General features: G+C 48.1%; 1 long non-coding RNA gene across 2 annotated transcripts; it reads left to right on the top strand.

The window, feature by feature from the left end:
- The first annotated feature begins 81 nt into the window (after positions 1–81).
- On the top strand, positions 82–21,541 carry LOC109551785 (uncharacterized). Of its 2 annotated transcripts, XR_012329653.1 has the most exons (3): positions 82–9,660; positions 12,542–12,745; positions 13,938–21,541. It is a non-coding gene; the product is annotated as an uncharacterized lncRNA (long non-coding RNA). The 2 variants fall into 2 exon arrangements; XR_004525345.2 differs by having other exon boundaries at positions 12,542–21,541.
- Positions 21,542–22,055: the final 514 nt, after the last annotated feature.

The following is a 22,055-nucleotide window of genomic DNA, read 5'->3' as shown; positions in this document are numbered from 1 at the left end:
GGTCCTGGATTCTGGGGCAAGAAGCCACAAGGAAAGACAGGTCAGGGCCCGTTTAGAGCTAGGCCTGATGGAAGGGGCTTGGTGAGGGGGGCAAAGACGTTTGGCAGATTAGCTGGCTTCGGGAGGAACCTCGGGGGACAGCCCCCAGGTTGCAGCCCACTGGGGGGTAGACGGTGCTGTGGATCCCGAGCTGTCCAGTTCCAAGCTGTGTGATCCTGGGCAAGTTGCTGTCCTTTCTGAGCACAGGGCTCCACCTGTGATAGCGGGTGACAGTAGTTATCTACCCCGTGGGGCTGTTTAGGGCATGACATGAGCACTGGCCTTGCAATCGGATGTTGATAAATGTTTATATGAGCGCAGAGCCTGCCGCATGGTAGGTGATCACTAGCTGTGTAGACTCTTAAAAGCTCCCGCTGACCTGGGACCAATCAGTGGGAAAGTAAGTGGAATCATCTTGGCCCCTGCTGCCTGGAGCAGCCTAGAATCCAACAGAGACTTATTTGGTGCACCTGGAGAGCTGCAGAAATGTTCACACCTGCAACAGGTGAATGGCAGGATCTCTTCTCCCATTCCTCCCAAGGGGTGTTGGTCCCAACTGGCCACATGTGGAAAGCAAGCCTTTATTACCCTGATTACTACCGGCTGGTGAAGAAACAAAAACTAGGCCAGGAAGGCCTTGAGGTGGGAAGGGAATCGTGCCCTGATGGTCTGTCTCCAGGAGCAGCCCCTTGCCTTCGGGCTGCTGTAGAGAGCTCACTGTGCGAGACTGTGGCGTGGCAGGTGGAAGGTCGGTGACGAGGGGCAGGAGCAGGTGGGGACAGAGCAGGACCCATGCCGATGGCTTCCCCGGGTCCTTTCCAGCCTCCCTCTCAGGAGCCCTTCGGTTTCATAACCCACATGATTCATCCTTTCTGCTGGCGTGAGTCACCCCAGTGGAGGTGGGAGAACAGGGACCAGCCAAATTCTTGTTCACAAGTGCTCCTGCCAGGGGCCCCTCTGGAACCTGGGGACTGAATTCCCACACTTTCTTCCCTTTTCTGCACTAAATGCAGTTTGTCCTCCCTTTCCTCCCCTGGCCAAGTGGGCTCAGCCCACGATGCAGAATGCAGGCCCTGAGTTTCCCTCCTGCAGATGGCCTCACCCTGCCCACGTGAGAGACAGAGGCCCTAGCACAGGCTGGGCTGCCCTGCGGGAAATCGCACTGCCCTGACAGGGCAGAAACAGTACCCAGAACCCACAGCCTGTCTCTTCCCAATGCCACCCTGGCTGCCCACAGAGGAGGGACACTGGATTAAAGGCCTCCCTCTGTCACTTACCAGCAATACACTTGTCACCTTTCTGGCCCCTGTTGGCCAGACTGTCCCTCGACCCTGTCCTGGACCTTGTGTTATACTCCTTCAAGTACGTGACCCTCTTCAAGCTAAGGCTACAATGCACATAGTCTAAGTTATTATGAAGCGGCTCATGTGTCCCCAGAGGATACTGCCAAAGCAGCAGTGATTTTGACAGATAGAGATAAGGGTTTTTCCATAATAATTTAGTAGATTAAGGGATTCAGCCCACTGAACTGAGAGGAGACTAAAATGCATCTGAATTTTTATTTGGAGGGATCCGAATTTATTTTATTAATAGATCTGCTCATTTGGGGTAAACTTTACATTTACTGTGGATGTGCCCAGACAATATCTTGGCTTCAATTTTGTCGGGAGCCCAGCTTCCCAAAATGAACATCTTAAAGCACCTGCTGTGGGTTGCTCATTGATTTACAAGGTGACAGGACAGCTTGATCCCAGAAGGACCAGCCCTTTGCACTGTGACTGGATCTGCAATAAGACCTGCCTCGTCTTCCTGTAGGGAGGGGGTTTACCACTCACTCCAGCTCCAGCTCTCCAGATGGCCCTTGAGGGCCACACAGCTCTGTAGGGACGGGGGTGGGGGGCCTGCTGCTTCCCTAGTCTGAGGTCAGCAGGCCTGCGGATGGACAGGACATAGACCACAAAGGTGACTGGAGCCAGGAAATTTTTCGTTTTTTTTAAAAAATTTTATTATTATTTTTTAAAATTATTTTTTGGTCACACTACACGGCATGTGGGATCTTAGTTCCCTGACCAGGGATAGAACCCACACACCCTGCACTGGAAGCGCGGAATCTTAACCACTTCGGAAGGAGGCAATTTCTGGATCAAATTCTGTTTCAACACACCCCAAGTGGCTATGTGAAGTCTTCTGCTATCAAGTGGTCCGGGCAGCACCGGGCACCCCTTGGCCCCAGCTGTGTAATCCTGTACTTGCTGTGAAGGGATCAATGGTGGGCATGAGAACACACTGTAATTCAGTAACATCTTCCCAGTGATGCCACCTCCTCTTGTCTGATTTGGGAAGATACTAGCATAAATATCACATCTTTGTATTAGCATTTTCTAAAACTTCTGAAGGGAAGTTTTCTAAAACTTCGGAAGTGTGCTAGGTTCGGTAGGTTTAGGTTGGGGTGGCATCCCTCAAAGAACGTCTGATGGGCACCACCTTCAGGATGTGGGAGAAGAGCACGCACTCAGCAGAGCTCCCCTGCCACTTGTGTGCAACCCCGGGCAAAGCTATTCCAGTATCCTCTGCCAAAATGGCAGTAATGATGCTGTGCCGATGCAGGGGATCTGTGGAGCCAGTCAAAGCTGACAGGGGCCAAGCCCCTTGCCCAGCCTGGCACCAAGTACACGCTGCGCAAATGGTGATACCGGTGACCACTGCTGCCGCCGGGCACCAGGAGCGTCCAGTGGGGTAAGATGGGCAAGGCTGCACACTCTGTCCCTCTGTGGGGTTCACGGGCACATAAATGTCCTGTCCTTCCACCAGGCCTAGTTGCACATTTCCTCACATCTTAACATCCCTGAAATCGGGGAAAATCTCACAGTCCAGTGTCTTGTGATCACCACTGGCCTGGACCGAAATTGACCGAAATTGACTTCTTCCTGAGAGGATTTGTGTTTGCTCCCCCCAGTGGTCTGGGACACAGCTCCTGAGACCCCTTGGGGACCACATGGGTGGTGTGACCCCCAGCTGAGAACCAGCTTATGGTTCAAATGATCAGTACAAGCATTTCTCCCTGCCTCCACCATGGCCAGGGGACAGGCCAGGGGGCTCCCTGCTGTCCCTCTCTGGTGGTGGGTTTATTTCTCATCTTCTCCTGCACCAACGGTGCAGCCTTTCACTGGCACATGAATGGAAGAGTCCCCATGACACTTCCCAACTTGGACACTTTTGCTTTCTCAGCAATATGTCAACTCCTGATGCATCTCCCACTTAAGGGTGTCTCTTGGATTTGGTGAATATGGCATTAATGCCTCCAAGACATACTGCAGTGGAGATGCCTATTTGACTCTCTCCAATGGCTCTGATGTTTCTTTTTGTGGCATCTATTAACATTCTACAGCAGAGGTACAGAAAGTGCCGTGTTTTTAATGAAAATCTGTTTTGACTCCTTTGGCAAAGCAAAGGTCTCCCATCGCCTGGTTAGTGTGAATTTTCAAATTCTACCCTTCTCTCAGGAGAACACCTGGATGGTTTAGACTACACAGCATTCAGAGGTGTGATGCCCGATAGGACGCATTCTGTAGAGCTGACAGCCCTGACACCAAGCCTGGATAACACACATGGTCCCTAGCCTGGGGGACAGGAGATGCTGACACAGACGCCACATAGCGAGTGGGCCTGTGATGAGAGTGGGCCCGCAGAAGAGTAGACCACTGCCTCCTTCCACCCCTTCCACACACACCCCGTCTCCTCACCCCACCCCCACCCCCGGTCCCGAGAAAGCATCCAGGCCCAGGGCTTCTACAAACCAGGGGTCCCCCAAATGACTCCAAGTCTTTTCACCCCAAATCCTTCTCGCTCTGGTGGGTCAGGGGTCTTCCCTTTCCGTCTTGCTCCACCTTCCACTCTGTGTTATTGCCAGTTTATCTCATCATCTCCTCAGTGTGGGCTCTGATTCATATTGGGCTTTACTCCTTTCGAGGTGGGGAGTTGACCATCTTGGGGGGTGCGTGGAGCAGCTCTCTGCCCACCCCACTCCCACCCACTCTTTGCCTCTCTGGTTAGACTCTCCCTTTATACCTAGATCCTCGTTGTCTTAAGAGTCTTGTGAAAACTGCTTCTCCTGCAAAACAATTATCCTGAATCTAGCAATTATGTATCTCAGTTCCTTTCATAAACTCCCAGGCAAAAATTTAGTGTCAAACAAGGAATTTAGGAGCAAAACAGCTGAAACTCCCTCAGAAGCTCTTCCCAACTAAGAATGAAAGCTTTGCCATTTCTCTGTTTTCCCTTCTTGCCTTGGCTCCCAGGAGGCTCCGCGCCCCATGTGATAGAAAACCACAATGGTTTACTTTCTCCTTGCCGCGGCAGTTAGGATGCCTCTGGTTACAAGTACTGGAATATCCAAGTAAAAGGCATGTGGACAATAAAGATGACTCACTATCCCATGAACAGGAATTTGGTGAGAGCTGGATCCAGGGTTGTTAATTCAGCAGCTCAGTGACAGCAGGGCTCAAGATAGCCTTCCTGTCCTTTGCCTGGCCTTCTCCTCACGGACAGAGACAACTGCCCCACACTGGGGCATCTCAAGATGGCCTCCAAGGAAGGAATGGCAGGAGCGACCTTCCCTCTCCTGACTGTCTCATCTCCTTAGGGGAACACACCCAATGTCCAGTCCATTTCACCTCAGGCCCCACTGACCCGAACTGGATCACAAACCCTCCTCCTCCCAGGTAATCATTGACAGAGTAAGCGGGGTCACCCACGTTGGTTTGCATCAGTCTTGGTTTTCCTCCTGGGGAAACATCACCGCCCCAGACTGAGTAAAATCAGAGATCTGCTAGCAAGACGCTGGTCCAGGAAGGCTGCTGGCTGGGCCTACCATCTCCTCCCCTCCCTTTCTATTCCATCACCTTCATATAGATTCAGACTGCAAATGCGTATTTATTGAAAGGAAGAACACAAAGGAGGAGGGAGGGAAGGAAGAGTCCCCCCCCCCATGCCAAGCAGACCCCCAGGATCGCACTGCATTTTACCCGAGCCCAGCAGATGGGCAGCGGGATCTGCGTCTTATTCCTGGGTGAGGACATCATTCCTTTGATGCCAGGATGAGTTTTGGCTTCGTTGCCTGAGCACTCTTTCCAAGTGAGAATAAATTAGGAACTTGGGCTCCGCCCCCCCCCACTCTCTGCAAATTGAGCGAGGCACAAGCTGGAGAGAAGAGCTCGAAATCCAGTCCTTTCTAGACAACCATTGTCTCGGGAACCCGAGTGTATAAAGAGATAATGGGGAACGTGCATCTCAGGGGCCGGGCTGGGTGCAGCAGAGGAACTGGCTGCTGCAGCCGGAGGCAGCAACGCGGTCGGTCACTTCTCTGTCCCCCCGCCCCCTCCAAGCTGCCCCTCCCTGGTTGCCCCTCCCTGGTTCCTCAGGGAACCCTCCCACCCCCCACCCCCACCCCGTGGGCTCCTGCTCTGGCAATTAAGCACACTCATCTTTTCCTCTCCCAGATCCTTCTCCTCATCTGCACGTTTCCCAGCGCCCTGCCCCCCACCCTAAACAGGCTCCCTCACCCCCCACCCCAGGCCCTGGAGAAGGTCACCTGGCTCTTCACCTAAGGGTCACTCTGCGCCTGGCTCTCCGTTGTGTGCCGACGGCGGATGGAGAACCAGCCACCCGTCTCCCTGACATGCACCATCCACACCTCCGCAGTCGTGCAAATCCCCATGCTCCTTTCTCCACCTCCCACCCTGTCCCCACCCTCACTCTCCCGAGGCCCCGCGTCTTTCTTCATCAGGTTCTCAGGGAAAACCGTCCTCTCCCACTGCACCCGTGGGCTCTGTCTCCCAACCCTGCTGCCCGAGGGGGCCCCGCTCCTGCCAAGGAACCCACTCCCTTCCTGGGCGCCCCCCTGCGCCCGCCGCCCCCCCAGCCCTGCCATGTGGTTCTTCAAGGGTGTCCCTGCACCAGCTGCTGAGTTCTCTCTTTGCTGCTGTGATTCCAGCATCTTTAAAACAGCAATAACAACGAACTCTCCAGCTACCCTCCCATTTTTCTTCCTCCCTTTATAGGAAAACAAAACTCTCAAAAAGTTGTCTCCACCCAGTGTCTCAGTTTCTCTCTGGCGCTCTCAAACCCATGCCAATCAGATCACCCCTCACTGCCTGAAGCCACACCCTGCTTGCTGTCACCACTGCCCCGGGTGGCTAGAGGCCAGGGGCCAGTTCTCAGCCCTGGTCCCCCGAGCCCTTCCTGCAGCATGTGACCACTCATCCCTGAAGCCTTTCCCACGTGGCCTCCGGGACACCCCTCTCCACCGCGCTGGTCCCCCCAGCACAGAGGCTGCTCCTCAGTCTCCACTGCTGGTTCTTAGCATCAAGGGCCCCAAGCCCCAGTTCTGGGCTTCCTCCCTCTCCCCCGCCCACCCACCTCTACCGCCCAATCGGAGACATCAGTCATTTTCATCATTGCGGGTGCCCATTACCAGCTGATGGTTCCCAACCTGTGTCACCAGCTTGGACGTCACACCTGAGCTCCAGACACTGAAGACATCTCCCCTCTGCGTCTAAGGCTCATCACACAAACTGAGCTCCTGCTCTTCCCAGCCCCCTAACCCACCCCCAGATTTCCTATCATGGTAAAGGGCAGCCCCAAAGCCTGCAGCCCCCTTGACCCCTCCCCGAGTCTAGGCTCTCAGGGAATCTGGTCATTTCTACCTTGGAAATCCATCCAGAGCCTGAGTACTTCTCACCACTCCCACTGCTACCGCCCTGGGCCAGGCCACGCTCAAATGTCCCCTGGTATAACTCAGCAGTCTCCTAAATGCCCTCCCTATTCTGCCCTTGCCCCTTGAATCAGCCCTCAACACGGGGGATCATGTGAAACAGAGTCACACAGGCCACTCCCCAGCTTAGAGCCCTTCCAGGCTCAAACAGAGCAAAACCAAAGTCCTTGCAGCCCCAGAGGTCCCTTACAACCCACGCCAGCCTCCACACCCACCATGCACAGCCCGTTGGTCAGATATTAGAAGAGCATTGAACTGGATGGTTTGAGCTTCCCGGAGGAAGTGACTTTTAAGCTGAGCTCAAAGAAATAAACAGGAAATACCTAGATGAGCAGACATCAGTCAGGTCTAAGTAGGAAAACAGAGACTGCACCAAGTGTTTACAGTGGAGGGAACTGGTGACATGGATGATGGAAGAGCTGAGATGGGGAAGGGAGGGGCAACCCGACATTAACACCGACTCCCCCACCCCCCGGTATCACCCGGCTCCAGGCAAAGCGCCTGGCAGTTGGTCAGCATGTGCAAAGGCCCTGAGGCAGGAGGAAGGTGGTGTGGTGGGAGAGCTAGAAGAGAAACAAAGGGGCAGGGGCATTGATAGTGAAAGGAGGGTGGCCTGAGAAGGGACACGAGGCCAGGCTGGGGCAGCTTCACCAGCCCTGGCAAGAATTTGGACTTAATGCCAAGAGAAGTGGAAAGCAGAGGAGAGACGGTCCCGCTGTTGCGACCAGCCAAGCCTCATGGCTCTCTGCAGCCCTTCCCATCTTCAGAAGGACACACTTTGGGTCCCACACCTTTAGCTCTTTACTCAACACCCTCACTGTTCTGGTCTCTTAAAAACACCAGCCTGCTCACCTCTGCCCTGCCCAGACGCTGGCCTCAAACGTTCCCTGTGACATCCATGGAAGTGTTGTTCCCTCACCTGGCTCCTGCCTGGCTCCCCATCCTTCCCCACCCCCTGGGCTCCCGTCCCAGCGGAGGCCTCACCTTGCACACACAGACTGTCAGGATAACTTCCAACCTGGCTCTCTGCTCCAGCTCACTGCCCCTCTAACCCCACCCTCGACCTGAGGCTTGGTTCCCACGTGCTCTTGGGAGCCTACTAATAAGACCACTGTGAATGTCTGCAGCCAACAGGGTGGAGACCAAACTCCATGAGGCAGAGCCCTCATGGCCTTAGCAAGCTGGCGCTGTCTTTCTTGCTCTTCCTGCCCCATCGTGGGCCAACCACCTTCCCAGATGGACCAGCCCTTCAGGCCCAGGCTGCTTGGATTTCGATACCTCCTCCCTGGGTGTGCCTTTCTCCCCTCCCCGCCCCCACATGCAAATTCCTCCTGCCGCAGGGTACCTCCTCTGTGAAGCCTTCCTTCACCAAAAGCACCCCTCCCCTGCCCCAGCCCTCTCCCTCTTGTCCCCAGGCAGAGCTGCTCACCTGGCTGTGCTGCCTTATGTTCTGGTTCTGGAATCTCTCACACCCAGCTCGGTGCCGACTGGGGGCTGAGTCTCAGAAGCTGCTTTCCAGCTCTTGGGGCTCCCTGGACCTCCCTTTCCTCCCTGGTAGGAAGAAGCCTCAGACCTGGTGCCTTTTCCCTATACAAACAAGCTAGAACCTCCTTCTGGGGTTTCCTACAGCAGTCTCTTCCAGAACCTTGGAGGAGGATAAGCTAGTCTGACGTGGGCAGGTAGGACTGTGAAGGGAATCCTACAGGTTTAAATACAATCCATTGGAGCCCTGGGTTTTTCCTATAAATATGACTGCTGTCATCCTAAATGTCACACCATCCAGGTTATCTAGCCCTCAGTATCAGGTGACAATGATTTTGCTAAAAGAATCAAGACCAAAAGACCTGACTGTAGGTAGCCAAGAGCAGCAGCAGATCCAGGGCCAAGGGCAGTAGAGCCGGGTCTCATCGACGCCAAGCAGCCCTAGGACCAGGGCAGGCGTTGGGCTTGCCGAGCCGGGGCTGCAGGAGCGCAGAGGGGCTTTATGACAAGTCGGTGTATCACGTGAAACAAGGGGCCTAGAGACAAGAGAAGCCTGGTGACCACAGGCCCCGAGAAGCAAGACGCAAAGGCACCCACGTTCCTTTCCACATGCTGCTTCAATTTTCTGCTGACCTGAACATAGCTTCCTGCAGCATTGCCCTGGTGCGGGCCCCGGAGTCCGGTCTCAGGCAGGGCGGGGCAGCGGGCAGTGGGGTGGGCTCTGGGTAGTGGGTGGAATCCAGCCCAGTGCTTGCTGGCTGTGTCACTTTGGACAGGTCACCTCGCCTGCTAGGCCTCAGTTTCCTCCGCCGTAGATGAGACTTAAAACGGCCCCTCCATGGAGAGGAGGCAAGGTCATTCATGCAGGGCCAGGACCTCAAGGGCAGCCAGCAGGCTGGCAGCAAAGCTCCTGAGACGTGTGTCTCTGGTTTGGCAGATGCTGGCAGGGGTTGTGGTGACAGCAGAAGCGTGGGGTGGCAGGGCGCTGTGCCGAGTTACATTTAGATGTTACTAAAACCTAAATGGTTACTGTTATCTTGCTTGGATCTATGTGGTGAATTTAGGGCTTCCAAAAATCCACTTGAGGCTTTTTATATACTCACTATTTATAGTCTAAACTCTCCCAAATCCCCAACCCAGCCAAAATCATTCCTGCTGTGTTTTCTCTCCACCCAGACGCACTAGCAGCAGGGAACACAGCAGCGTGAACTGCAGCCCCAGCAAGCCCAGCACTCTTTCTCCTCAGGGAGCGAGACCCAGGAACTCCTCTGCCCTGTGCGAGGCCACTGGCCACCATGTCCAGTCCCACCAACAACGCCACCAAGCCTGCCGTTCCATACGGTCATTTCCAAAAGGTGGAAAATTTGGTAACCAAACAATATTTCTGTGACCCATACGATTTTGCGTCTAGCTGTCTTCATCTGGATCAGGGCTAATTCCCTTATTATTTTTCTTTCTCCTAAGCCCCTTTTACCCCAATCCTGTAAGGTGATCTTTCATTACAAACCAGCAACATGGAGCAGCGTGCTCCCCCCAAGCATGTAGTCATCATGGGTCACAGGTCGTCACCCTCGTTCTCTCAGTCCCCACCCTTGGGAACCTTCTCGCTCACAGCCAAAATGCTGCACCTCTCAGGCCAAACTTCATGGAGGGCTTGGGGCACAAGCAGTACCACAAGACAGCACAGCAGGAAGTGAGCTCAGGTCCTGTCTCCTGGAACAGGCAGGGGAGGGTCTGGACAGAGCAGATGCCCAGGCAGGAGAAGGAGAGGCAGTGGAGCACTGTGGTTAGAGCAGAGATTCTTGAACTGACCATCTAGGTTCTCATTCCAGCTCTGCCATTCCTAGCTGTGTGACCTCAGGCAAGTCAGTTAACCTCTCTGGGCCTAGGTTTTCCCAACTGAGGATAAAATGGGCACAAAATTTGTGTTCACCTCAAATGAGTCAAGGTAGATAAAGTGCTCTGACTTGTGCCCTGCGCTTAGACAGCATCACGTAAGAGGTGTGATTATGAGGCCAGACATCTGACTGCTACCTGTAAACACATGCTGCAGAAGTTTGTGTGCGGTGTGTGAGCACAAATGTGCTCCAGGCCGGCCAGCCCCATGGCGCCGCTCCACGGAGACAGATGTTCCACATCCCAGACACAGAAGGAGCATGCGGCGCACAGACAGCCCCAGGGCCGTCAGGAGGGAGCGAGGCAAGGAAGGAAGGAGGAAGTGGGGGCCAAGGAAGGCAGGACAAAGCGGGGGCAAGGAAGAGAAACACTCATGTCCTACTGAGGCCTCTGCCAGGCTTTCGCGTACATCTGTGTCTCATTTGTTTTTAAAGCCGCCCCGTACAATGGTTATGATTCCTCCCATTTTACAGATAAAAGTGAATGTTGTAGTCAGGGTGGAGGGGTGGTTGTGAAGGCACAAGACAAAGGTGGAGGAGGAAGCCAAGTCACGCCCAGAGGTGCCTGTCCTGTCCCACAGACAGTGAGCGAGATCCCTGGATGACGGGCAAGGCCCGCGAGGCCTGGAGGGCGGGGAAGCAGAACCCTCCCCTGGTCCACCTGGGGGTCGACAGAAACGGGCAACAGGCCTGGGGAAGTCACTGGCTGATGGTGACCATCTCTGCCATCCCCACCCCAGGGCTGTGCTCCTGGGCACTCAGGGTCCCTCCAGAACTGCCCCCGGGGTCAGCAGGCTACACCGTTGCCCCTAGAGGAGACAGAGGAGGGAGGAGCCGTGTCTGGAGCAGCCGGCCCAGGGAGGCCAGGAGGGAGGCCAGGGTTTCCAAGCTGGGGAACCCCTGGGTGGGGTGCCCACCAGCCCCGGAGCTGCCTCCACTCTCTGCCTGTGTCACCTCCCTGTCAGAGGAACTCAAGAAAGTGAGTGCCCTGGGTGGGGGCAAAACTGGTCCTTTGGTACACAAAGCCCAAGGATGCACCCACACCCCATGGCCTTCCTCCAGAGGCAGGAGCGTGGCCACATCTGAGGACGGGCACCGCCGACCAGCCCAGGGTGCACATTTTCACAGAGCAGTTGCAGGACTAGCTGGTAGGCTTGCAGATGAATGCTAGATGCCCAGTTGAATTTGAATTTCAGATAAACAATGAAAAATTTTTTCAGTATAAATATATCCCACACAATAGTTGGGATATACTTACACCAATTATTTATCTGAAATTCCAACTTACCTGGCTGTCCTGTAATTTTCTTTGCTAAACCTGGCAACTTTACATGGGGACCAAATACTTCAGCTGGAACTGGGGAGGGCAGGGTATCACTAATACTTTACAAATGAAGTGCCGGGTGAAGGTTTTGGTTCAAAAATTCAGAACACCTTCTGATGGGGCCAGGAATCAAGGCAATGCAAACCATTCAAAGTGTCTTGCTTTCATCTTTTTGATGCCTCCCTACCGAAGGACAAGGCACTCTGTCTATCAAGGGTCTAGAAACATCTTTCTGCCCCCAATGTCTGTTTAGAAGGCAACACCCTGCCAGTGGTATTTGGAAATTGAATTATACCTTCTTTTTTAAAACAGAAAAGAAAAAGTCTTCTCTCCGGGGCAGCATTCACATGCCCATGAGCTAGGCTATCAAGTATGAATATTCTCTTAAAAATAAAATTATGGTGTACTTAAAAAGGAGCATGTTATGTCAGCACTGGTGATAAGACAATTTATTACTGTCTACAAAAAGAAGGCTCTAATGATGTGGTGGAAGCTGGCTCAGTGGGCTGTAAATTATAAGCCATTCTCTCGCTGGTGGAAATAAATCCTCCTGTCAAGCCACTGTGCTCCCCTTGTCGGCCACGGGCTGCGAAGCGGCAGTAACTACATGCCTGTCACCTGGGGAGCAGCCCCACTCCACCCTTTGGGGGTCCCCCCACTAGTCCACACAAACCTCCCACGACCTCTAGTCACATCTTTGGGACACATGTCCTTTTTGACATGAAAAAATAACAACTGTTTATGGTCTTCTAATAGGCAAAACAAAAAAGAGAAAGAGAGAGGAAGGGAGGGAGGGAGGGAGGGAGGGAAGGAAGGAAGGAAGGAAGGAAGGAAGGAAGGAAGGTGAAGGGAAGGAAGGAAACAGAATGCAGAGTTCACTGGGAGAGGAGCAGGATTCGAGATCAGAAGGCCTCACTGGACACCCTGCTTTGAGGGAAATGCCCTTCCCTCCTGAGCCAGGCTTTCCCTGGCTGGAAAATGAAGGACTTGGGCTGAAGGGGAGACCGACAGGGCCTGCTGTTCCCACAGGTGCTGTGCTCCCATGCGGTGATGAGCCTCCTGAGCGGGAGGGGTTCAAGAAGAGCTGGGGCAGCACCTGCTGGAGATGGTGAGGAGGGGCCTCCTTCACCCTTCAGGAAGCTGAGCTCACACTGACTCCCAGGGCCAGCTCCCCAATTCCAGAACTCAGTGTAGAGAGCCTCAAGTCCCACCCACCCACCTCTGGCAGAGCTGGTGAGTGCCCCACATCTTCCCCTCCAGTGGCCTTACCACTGTTCAAAGGCGAGCTGTGCGATCAGCCCCTTCCCCTGGAGCCCGCTGTCTGCATCCAGACAGAGATGTGCACACCATGAACAAACAATATGGGTGATTGCTAGGCGATAAATAGGACTACATGGGTCTAGTGTATATGAGCCTGCAGGTTAAGTGCTTTCCTAGAATGGCTGAAGGATTAGTTGGCAGGGTTGCCAGACAAATACTAGATGCTGAATTAAATTTGAATTTCAGATAAAGAATGGGAAAAAAAATTTTTTTAAGTAGAAGTATATCCCACACAATAGTTGGGATATACTTATAAAACGATTTGCTATTTATCTGAAATTCCAACTTACCTGGCTGTCCTGTATTTTTCTTTGCTAAACCTGGCAACTCTTGATGGGGACCAAATGCTTCAGCTGGAACTGGGGAGGGCAGGGTATCACTAATACTTTAAGAAGTGCCAGGCGAAGGTTTTGGTTTAAGAATTCAGAACACCTTCTGATGGGGCCAGGAATCAAGCTACTCAAACCATTCAAAGTATCTTGCTGAGCTCAGATACAGGCCATTAGGCATCTAGACAGATTAAAATAACGTAAAAATAAATAAAAACAAAGAAAGACACCGACAGGGAGGGAGATAAGACTAAATGAAACATCTGAGACTACAGTAATAACCCTTGGGGCCTCAGGCAGCAGCATCCGTGGGAGAAGTGGTGGCTCGGAAGTGGCTCGTGCCAGGGAGGTTTTGCGAGCTGGTGTATCAGGCAGTATTTGGGTGACCCGGGAAGCACCCCTCTGCCTGCCAGTCCCCCTCCCATCCTGGCCCCAGCGGGATCTGCCCAGGCCAGGAGTGCCGCAGCACCCATTTGCTGTGCTCGTTCCCCACCCTCCAGGGTCCTTCCCTGCTCCCACTACCCACCCTGACACCCCAGCAAAATGGACAATTGTCCAAGTCACAGGCACCCCTCCCAAACAATTCCTATTTCTTCTATTTTGTCATTTCCTTTCACATCTTATCTGTCTTCTTGAGTTTTCAATTGTTTTTCCTCCATTTTCTTGTTACTTATTTTCCCCCCAGAAATGTTTTTCTGATCGTCAGTAAGACACCTATGCCTATATATAACCCAACGTGAATTGTGTCTGTTGCCCTTTCTGCCCCATGGGACTAGGCACCCGTGAACTTTTCCGTGAACTCTGCTTTGCTGGGGCAGGCGTGGTGAGAGACACAGCACGTGGGGCAGCTCGGACACCAGGCAGGAGGCCATGGGGACACACACCGCGCTTTGCAAGGAGGAGTCCAGGAGGAATGTCAACAGCACTGTCTTCTAGTCCAAAAGAGGGGGCAGGGTTAAGGGTTAGCGACTGCAGTTCTACATTAACCAGCCCTTCTGGGGATCTATAGAATAATGACAATGTTTGGACTGTCGGTGTCAAGGCTGTAAGCAGTCCTAGGGTTGTCTGAGCCACGGGTTAAAGAGAATCTACGATACAGTAATTTACTGAACTGTTCTCTAATTACATGAAAATTGTCATCCACGTCTGCCACACACGGGAACAGGGAGCCAACCATGTTCTGACTAATCTACGTGTTGTCAGGTTCATGGAGAGCTGGCTGTACCTACCATCGCTGGACCCAAAATTCTTCCTATTCTGTATTATTTTGTGCTTTTGCCCAGAGAAAAATGATGGATTAAAGCAGAAAAGCAGGTACAGGCTGTCCCCACATGAGCACGTTAAAAGGCAAAGAGATATCGAAATGTCAAACTTTTGCCACCAGCCCATCATTTGAACGCTTTTCCAGCTGAGCGCATCTGCAGTGACATCGACCCCCCCCTGTGCTTCACCAGGCAAGGGGGGTGCTCCCGCTGGCCGTCACCAGGGACCTGGACCAAACCCTGATGTGGGGTGAGGGGTCATCCCTCATGCTGGAGGAGCAATCAGGATGCACCATGTCAGTGCGTGTCTGGGAGCCTTTCAGACCAACCAAGCGTTAATAGCCCATCTTGGCCCCAGATCCTCTAACACGGCCCTGACACTGCTCTTCTCAGAGCTTCACACGAAGGTGACGCGGTTTCTCGTTTTAAGTGAGACCGAGATGCACACTACCTCCGTGCAGACATACATCACTCAAAGCTTTTCCCACAGATGCCAAAAGGGTCCGACCCACAGCCCCAAAGGCAAAGATAACCAAGTGGTCGTTAAAACTGAACAAATGCAATCAAGATAAGAGTCTAAGTGCTAGTGGAAAAGACAATGGCACTGAAAATAGCCTGAAGGGGCTGGCAAGATGGCCTGCATTTTTGCCCAGGTGAGGATTTTTTCCATGTGAAATATGTAAGCGATGTACAGATTCCACCAACCCTGAACACCGGATTGGATCTAAGGGTCAGAGCATTCACTGATGCTGAAATTCAGGGGTCGCCGAGGCTGTCCACGCCATCCTTATGCACCTCGGCTCTTGGGGTGGTAGGGGTGAACATGAGGAGGGAGATCCCTTGGGGCTGGGCCCACATGCCTGCCGTTTCCGAGGCCTTCGGACACTGGGCCTGTGACCTGGGCTGTTAGACATGGTCCACTGGAGGCTTAGCTTGGCATGTAAGAGGTCATGCAATGTAGGAACTACCTCCCACAACGAGACGGGAAGGGAACTGGGAGAACAGGAGGCCGTGGGCACCTGCCAGGTAGCGGGTCAGCTGCCAGCTCACTGGGGTCTGTCTGCTGGAACCCAGAGGTTGCTGTCGGGGTGAGGAGGCGGGTAAACAGGAAGCAAAAAGGGTCTCCAAGTCTTCTGAACTAACCTGGGCTTTCTTACATGATTCTCTCATAAGACCAGCATGCAAGGGACCCTCTCCGAGCAGAGGCCACTACAGAAATCTGTCAGAGCGGCGGCGGGTGGAGGGGCTGGGGGAGAGTTCCAGCTGGCAGTTGGCTCTATCAGTAAAGGTCATAATAATGGACTTTCTTCTATACTTAGTCTTGTTCTGTTCTTAGGTCTTCTACATCACATTCTACCAAAACCACTCGGCCACTTTGATTCATAACTCGGACACTTTTCTTATCATCCACCTGGCACACGCATGCGCACACCCATGCGTGCGTGCACACACACAGCCATCAAAACAACACCCTGTGTCCACAGTAAGCTTATCCTTAATTTTGCAGAAGTCCTAATGAGGAAGGGACTGTCCCTCCTACTCCCAGCAAGGCCACCATCCTGAAGCCTGATGACAAATGGATGACAAATGGATGACAAATGCTGAAGACCCTCGTGTCCTGATGGTCTAAGACACTGCTTTTCACTATCAACTTTTTCACATCTAGTTCTCAGAACAAGGATGTATTTATTCACAATGCAACTGTGTTGTGCCTGTCTCCGCCTATCAATAACCAGTGTTGTGGATGGATGGGCCCTTGTGGTTCTTATTATGACTGCAAGATACCCTTCAGCAACAGCCATCAGGAAACTTGGAGAAAATAAAGGTTCATTACCTACAGGACCTGGAAATTACACAGCCACACAGAGAGTTCTCGGTGCTGGGGTTCTGCTTTTACTGGGGTTGAGGGAGGGGCCTAGGGTTTCACAGGCTCGCTCACTATTGCTGAATTTAAAACACAAGAGCAGGAAGGGAAAAAAAAAACCCAAGTGGCCCAAATGGTTAGTTATTGAAATCAACCAAGATCTCTAAAACGGGGAACCTCAGTGAAGGAGGCAGTCTGGCTCTCTATCCAGCCCTGTGGCTGGCTGTGTGTTTACCGAGACAGCCGTCTTTGAAGTGGATGCCTAGGCGATCAGAGAGTAAGTCAGGCACTTGCAATGCAAAACAGAAAAGACAAACAGAAACGAAAAACTGTCTGGGCTTGCACTACATCAACATTTTATTTTATTTTATTCATTTAAAGCATTTCAAAATGCTTTTCTGAATACATGCGGTAGAAGAGGCCACATAATGAAAAGCAAAGGCCACCCACTCCGTTCCCTTCCCCACCCACAGTCCCAGAAGCTGCCATCCTTTTTTTTGGGGCCATCTTTAACCATTTCTGCATTTGGCTTTTCTGGTGGTTAGCATCTTAATTTTAGCACACTATGGCTCTATCTTGATATTCAGCTTGACTCTTTGCTATGAAACACAGGCTTTAGCTAACACACTACTCCCTCCTCTAAATTTTAAGAGTTACTATTTAAATTTTTTTGTTGGCTACCTTTGAAACATTGTCTCACACCTAATCTTACTTCTCCTATTGTTTTCAGACAATCTCTTAATTTCTCTCAACTATACCCTGACAACATTTAAATTGTCAGAGTTGATAATTTTATATACTATTTTATGAACATAATTCTTTCATGTTTTGTCCATAAGCTGATTCTTAAAACCTAAAAAACAATAAACACTGTTTACGCTATTATGAGTTAGTAAATACTGTTCCTTCAAAGTCAGTCAGGATAGTAGGATTTTATTTCCTTCTCTGTGGGTCCAGTGTCATTAACTACAAGAATCACGAATGGTCAATCATTAAATTCATGTCACTTTGCTTCCTTCACATTTAGACGCAGACATGAGCTTCTCACATAACTTTTTGTTCTTGGAATATTTATTTGCCTTATTTTTTCTTTGCTGGATCTTTGAGATTACCAAGCCTCTTAATTCTACTATTTCTTGAAGTTTTTTGCTGGAATATATCCTGCAGTAACAGAAAGAACGCTTTGGAGATCAGTTTTTAGAGTACTTATAAATCTAAAACTCTTTGTTTTCTCACAGGCATAACAATTTTCTTCATATAGAATACTGGGTTTTAAATTGTATTTTTCAGAATTTTTTCTTCTTCTAATATCCAATGTTCCTGGTAAGATGTCTGAGGCCAGCATTATTTTTGCTCTTTCAAGGATGACTTCTTCTCTCCTGGAAGCTTTAGGAATTTCCCTTTATGTGTGATGTCCTGAAATCTCTTGAGTCTGCATCAAGGCATGAATCTTTTATTCTCTGTCCTACTTGGAGCTTGGAGGGTCTTTTAGTCCGGAGATAACTATGTTTCTTCAGTTCTGAGAAACTTTCTTCTATAGTGTCTTTGTTCTTTTAATTTTAATAAAAGTTGTACATTTACATGGTTTAAAAATCATATAGTTCTATAGGTCTTACATGAAGTTAGCTGTTTCCTTTCCACACCCCAGAAGCCACTACTTCTGATGTTTTTAGCCTCTGATATTTGCCTCTATATTTGTAAATCACATGCTTAAATTCCAATGTATTGATTTTTGTTTATTTTAAATATAATGTATTTACTTCAGACAATGGACAATAAGGGTTCAGCTCTCGCACTCCACTCCCATACCCTAAAATACATTTCTTTCCCTTCCCATTCTTCTAATAGAATGGTATAATAATTTTTGGACAAATCAATATTTAGCATTTATATTATTATGACTGTATATATTATCTGAGGCTGTAGCATGTGGTACATTAAAATTTTCTTTCTTATACAATTTTTTGTTTTCACTGGAGGCAATTTTTTTTTCCATTTGTTTAGTTTTTTTATGTACCTATCACAAATTCATCCCCAAACTCTTCAACAGAAAAAAAAATCTCCCCTTTCCTGGGAAAGAAAATATGAGCAATTTTTTTAAAATTCAGGACACTGCATATCTGAAAGTGTCCATTAGTAACAGCATGATGAGAGTCTGAGGATACAGAATTCTAAGACATCATTTTCAACAAGAACTGTGAAGGTCTTTCTTATCCTTTACCTTCAGCCTTGCTGCTGAGAAGTCTAATACAGGACTAATACTAGGCCTTGTGGGCCTATTCTTTCTCTCTGGGAACTTTAGTGCCTTTTTTTTGTCCCCAGTGTTTTAAAACTTTTCACTGGTGTGTCTTGTGTGGCTTTGTTTCCACTCATCGTGCTGGACAAGTGGTAAACCCCTCAGACTAGAAATCCAGTCTTTTGTGTGCAAGAAATTTCCTTGAGTTGTTTCTTTGGTATATTGCCCCTCCATTTTCTTTCTTCTCTATTTTTGAAAGTTCTATAATTTAAACTGTTCCATTTCCTCCTTAGTCTAATTTTCTTAGCTTTTAGCTTCTATTTTCCATTTCTTTGTTGAAGTTGTTCTAATTATTAGATTTCCTCAACTTTCTTTCCAGGCTTCTACTAAATATTTCATTTCTGCTTTTTTATTTTTAAATTCCAAAATCATTTTTGTGTTCTAAATCCTCCTTTCTACAGCAATATTCTTTGATCAGCCTTATTGAAGTATAATTAATATGTAATTGTCCACATCTAAAATATACAATTTGATAAGTTTTGACATATGTATATACCGATGAAACCATCACCATAATCAATATAATAATTTTTTCTTAGATGAATTACGGTTTTGATAAATTTTTACCTCACTCATGCTCACAAAGATTTTTTTCCTATGTTTTCTTTATCTAGAAAATGTGTAGTTTTAGGATTTACATTTTGGTCTATGATCCAATGTAAACCAATAAACAGGGTTCTTTTTTTTTTTTGCATATGTGTATCAAATTGTTCCAGTGCTATTTATTGAAAAGGCTATCCCTTTCTCCTTGAATCGCCTTGGGGTCTTTCTCAAAAATTAATTGCCCATACATGTGTGAGTCTATGTCTGGACTCTCCTCTCCTCCACTGATCTGCTTGTGTATCTTTACACCAATACCATCCTACTTGATTACTGTAGCTACATCATAAGTCTGAAAATCAGGTAGTGAAAACCCTCCTCATTTGTTCTTCTCTTCAAAGTTGTTCTGGCCATTCTGGGTCCTTTGCATTTACATATAAATTTTAGAAATAGTGAATTAATATCTACAAAACAATCTGCTGGGATTCTGACTGTGTTAAATCTATACATCAATTTGGAGAGACCCATCCTGTTAATAATATTGAGATTCCTGATCCATGAACAAGGCATTATCTCTCCATTTGTTTAGATCCTCCTTAATTTCTCTTAGCATAAAGGTGTTTCACATCTTTCATCAAGCTTATCCCTAAATATCTAATTTTTTGATGCTACTGTAAATGGTATTGTTTTTGAAACTTTAATTTCTAATTATTCATTGCTAGTATATAGAAACACATTAACTTTTTTTGTACATGGATCAAATATCCTATAATCTTACTGTAACTACTTCTTAGCTCTAGTAGCTCTTTGTAGATTTTGTAAAGACTTCTACAAGGATGATCATGTCTATAAATAAAGACAGTTTTTCTTCTTTTTTCCCATCTGGATGCCTTATATTTTTTTCTTGCCTTATTGAATGGACGAGAACTTCCAGGACAAGGTTGAATAGAAATACTGAAAGCAGACATCCTAGCTTTGTTTCTTGTCTTAGAGGGAAAACATTCAGTTTTTTTTTTTTTAAACTTAAAAGATCACTTTCTTAGAGGTACAACGTAATAATCACAAAAGAAATCTTGTGAGGGAAAGGTGAATTTTTCTAACAAAGCACAACATACTGAAACATAACATTGTGGGTGCTTTTCCTTTTTTTTTTTTTAAATAGACTTTATTTTTCAGGGCAGTTTTAGACTCACAGCAAAATTGAGCAGAAAGTACAGAGAATTCCTATATACACCCCAGCCCCCACACATGGACAGTCTCATCCACTATCAACATCCTGCCCCAGAGTGGGACATCTGTTACTGTCTTTTCACTGTCTCCATGGTTTTACCTTTTCCAAAATGTCATACAGTTGGAATCATACAGTATGCAGCCTTTTCAGATTGGCTTCTTTTACTTAACAATATGCATTTATGTTTCCTCCACATCTTTTCATGGCTTGATAGCTCATTACTTTTTAGTGATGAATAATATTCCATTGTATGGATGTACCACAGTTTATCCATTCTTCTACTGAATGAAATCTTGGTTGCTTCCAAATTTTGGCAATTATGAATAAAGCTGCTATAAATATCTGTGTGCAGTTTTTGTGTGTGGATGTAACTTTTCAACTCATTTGGATAAATACCAAGTAGTGCAATTGCTGGATTGTATGGTAAGCATATGGTTAGTTTTGTAAGAAACTACCACTGTCTTCCAAAGTGGATTTAGTGTTTTGCATTCCAGCAGCAATGAATGAGAATTCCTGTTGCTCTGTATCCTCACCAACATTTGATGTTGTCAGTGTTTTGGATTTAGATTCTAACAGGTGTGTGGCAGTATCTTATTGTTGCTTTAAGCATTCAGGTTTTCACCATTAAATTTGATGTTAGCTATAGTTTTTTCATAGACACCTTTTATCAGGTCAAGGAAGTTCTCTTCTAATTGTACTTTGCTGAGCGTTGTGACCAGGAATGGATGTTAGATTTTGTTAAATGCTTTGTCTGCATATACTGAGATGGTCACGTGATTCTTCTTTTTTAGGTTGCTAATATGATGAGTTACTTGATTTTAATGTTTAACATTGCACTCCTGGGAAAAATCCCACCTGGCAATATGTATTGTAATTTTTATTTACTGTTAGATTCACTCTGCTTAATTTTGTTAAAAATTTTTGCATCTAAATTCATGAAGGGAATTTGTCTGTAGTATTGTATTCTTATAATGTCTTTGTCTGGTTTTGGTATCAGAGTAATGCTGGCCTCACAGAATGAGTTGCAAAGTATTTCCTCCTTTTCAATTTTCTGGAAGAGTTTGTATAGAACTGATATTATTTCTTCCTTAAATGTATGGCAGAATACACCAGCGAAGCCATCTGTGCCTGGAGTCATCTTTTTGGAAAGATTTTTACTTACAAATTAAATTTCTTTAATAGATTTATTCATATTCAGATTATGTATTTTTGATTCAGATTATCTATTTCAAATTCAGATTCTTTTTATTTTTTGTGTGTGATAAAATATTCATAATGTACAATTTACCATTTCAAATATTTTAAATATACAATTCAAGGGCATTAAGCACATAAACAATGTCCCATAACCATCACCACTATTTCCAGAACGTTCTCATCATTCCAAACAGAAACTCTGTACCCATTAAACAGTAAACCGCTTTTCCCCTTCCTCTCAGTCCCGTAACCTCTATTCCTCTCTATAAAATTTGCCTATTATAGATATTTCATGCAAGTGGAATCATACAACAGGTGTCTTTTTGTGTCTGGCTTACTCACTCAGCATAATGTTTTCAAGGTTCATCCATGTTGTAGCAAGTATCAGAATGTTGTTTTTTATTATGGCTGTTTCTTTCCGAGTGAGCTTTGAAAGTTTATATCTTTCAAGGGAAGTCTCTTTCATCTCAATTATTAAACTAACTCATATGAAGTTATTTATAA

The sequence above is a fragment of the Tursiops truncatus genome, chromosome 2 (genome assembly GCF_011762595.2).
Source record: "Tursiops truncatus isolate mTurTru1 chromosome 2, mTurTru1.mat.Y, whole genome shotgun sequence".
NCBI lineage: Eukaryota > Metazoa > Chordata > Mammalia > Artiodactyla > Delphinidae > Tursiops > Tursiops truncatus.
The sequence above is the reverse complement of the archived record's forward strand: the minus strand, read 5'-3'. Positions and strand labels throughout refer to the sequence as shown.